Genomic DNA, 2,500 nt, shown 5'->3' on the forward strand with positions numbered 1-2,500 from the left:
GTTCTGTGAAGATCCACATCTGCATCTTTCATTCCTTTGGGGTGTTTCCCATGGAGTCCCTTACCTTCTCACAGTTTAGATAGATGTTCTTGAGCTTGTTGTCGGGCTTTTATACTTTTGTGCCTCTTTCTGAGCAGAGTAAATCTTCTTTTTGGCATCGTGCTTTTGTACCAGCCCAAGGAAGGGGTCGTCGGAGCTTTTCAGGAATGTGCTAAGGCCAATCGTGGCTATCTTGTAGCTCGTTTCCAACTGCACAAGGCCTCTTCCTCCAGACTTCCTAGCAACAGAGTGTATCTACATCCGACTTTGGGTGGTGCATTTTATGCATTGTGAGAAATTTTCGAGTCTTTGCGTCAAGCTTTTTTTAGCTTTAGCTCGCTTACTTTCCAATTTACAATGTTGAAACTATATGCAACCACTGGAACTGCCAAGGTGTTAATGGCTGTTATTTTATTGGCAGAATTGAGCTGGCTATTAAGGATCAGTCTTGTCCTTCTGCAGTATTCCTTTCTTACTTTCTCTTTCATGGTGGCATAATGGATTCCATCTCCATTTAAATTTAAGTCTCTTATGGATGTATCAGCGTCAAGTTCCATGTTTGTTGTCTCTGTTAGCCTACCCCGTTTAAAGGTAACCGTGGCGCATTTGTCCAGCCCAAACTCCATTTGGATGTTATCACTAAAGGTCTTAACGATCTTAAGTAAACCAGTTTGATGTTCGTCATCTCTTGCATATGTTTTCAAATCATCCATGTAAAAGAGGTGGGTAACCTTTGGGCCATAGATTTCATACCCGTAACTGCTCTCATTGAGAAGTGAGCTCAGGGGAGCCAGTGCAAGGCAAAAGAGAAGTGGGGACAAAGAGTCTCCTTGAAAGATGCCTCTATTGATGCTTAATAATCTTGAAGTTAAAGATCCATTAGCATGGTTGAGATGAAGTGTTGTTTTCCAGTTCTTCATACACTCCTTCATAAATTGATAGCAACAGGGCAGACCTTATACAGTTCAAGGCACTTCATTATTCATGTGTTTGGCACACTGTCAAGGGCTTTTTTATAGTCAATCCATGCAGTTGTTAAGTTCTTCTTCCTCGATTTACAATCCTCGATAACCATCTTGTTAATTAGGAGCTGTTCTTTACAGCCATAACTTCCACGTTTGCACCTTTTTTGCTCTGTTGGTAAAATTTTATTTTCATGAAGAAATCTGTAGGTTCGTTGTATGATAACGGATGAGAGAATTTTATACATGGTTGGAAGACAGGTAATAGGGCGGTAGTTCTTTGGATCTTTTGTGTCCTCCAACTTTGGCAATAGGTACGTGATCCCTTCAGTAAGCACGTGGGCATTTCTTCAGGGTGTTCGATGACATTTGTATATGCATTTGCAAGGTCTTGATGGATGCTAGTAAGATTTTTCAGCCAAAAGATGGGGACCTTGTCTTTTCCAGGGGATTTCCAATTGCTGGTGATAGCATCTGTTGTTTCTTCAGCAGATATTGCTCCCCATGTTTGGCTTTTCAGATCTTCGTACAGGGCTTCGTGCCATTTTAACCACTCTGAGTTGTGGTTGTGTACTTTTTCGCATTCCCATGTGTTACTCCAAAAGGCTTCAACCTCTTGGAACGGTGGCGGATCGTTTACAGTGATAGTCTCCTTACCCAACTCTGTGTAGAACCTTTTTGCATCTGTTTTACAGACCCTGTTATTTCTCTTCTCAAATCAACGTAGTCTTTGTGCTTTTGCTTGTATTTGTTGCTTCAGTTTTTCCCTCACAACTGGTATATTTGTGGCATTCTGGATATTATGCCGCTTTTTGAGTTGTTTTTCTCTTCTTTATTTCCCTCATACGTGAGCCTTTCTGCATTTCTGTAAGGGCTGATAAGTCATTTCGCTTTCCGAGTCAGGATTTCTTTCTCCATTTTTTCCTTCCAGAGAGGTTTTTTCCTTTGTTTCGACGCTGATTTCTTAGGTATTTGACTTGTTTGCTCGGTGATGATTGATGCAGTGCTATAAACAATTTGGTTGATGTCAGTCAGCGTCAGAGACCTGCCAACGTTCACTTTGATAGCATTGATGGCTTTGTTGGCAATGCCACTTGCATCCCGTACTCAGGCATCTTTCTATATTTTTGGCAGTTGCTGTTCTTTTACTTCTTCCCACCGTCTTAATATGTCATCTTTCATGACAAGGAAGTTTTCCTCCTGCAATGTCTCCTGCAATGTTTCTGTTGTTTCAATTACAGTTTCGGTTTTGGTATCATCAATCACAATGTTCTCCTCAGCTGTTGTTTCCACGACTGGTGGGGTTTAGGCTCGCATCACTCGCCTTAATGGAGTCAAGTTCGGTATCAGTGAGCCTTTTGTTTTAAATGATATCTCTCCTTACAGTGGCCAGCTTGTTGGCATCAAGGTATACTCGTTTCTCAGGGTATCGTTGCCTCCATATATTGTTTGTTTCAATGGAGGCAGATGTCTCTGAAGGGTTCAATGTGGAACGGTAA

Source organism: Montipora capricornis, chromosome 3 (assembly GCF_036669925.1).
Source record: "Montipora capricornis isolate CH-2021 chromosome 3, ASM3666992v2, whole genome shotgun sequence".
NCBI classification, from domain to species: domain Eukaryota; kingdom Metazoa; phylum Cnidaria; class Anthozoa; order Scleractinia; family Acroporidae; genus Montipora; species Montipora capricornis.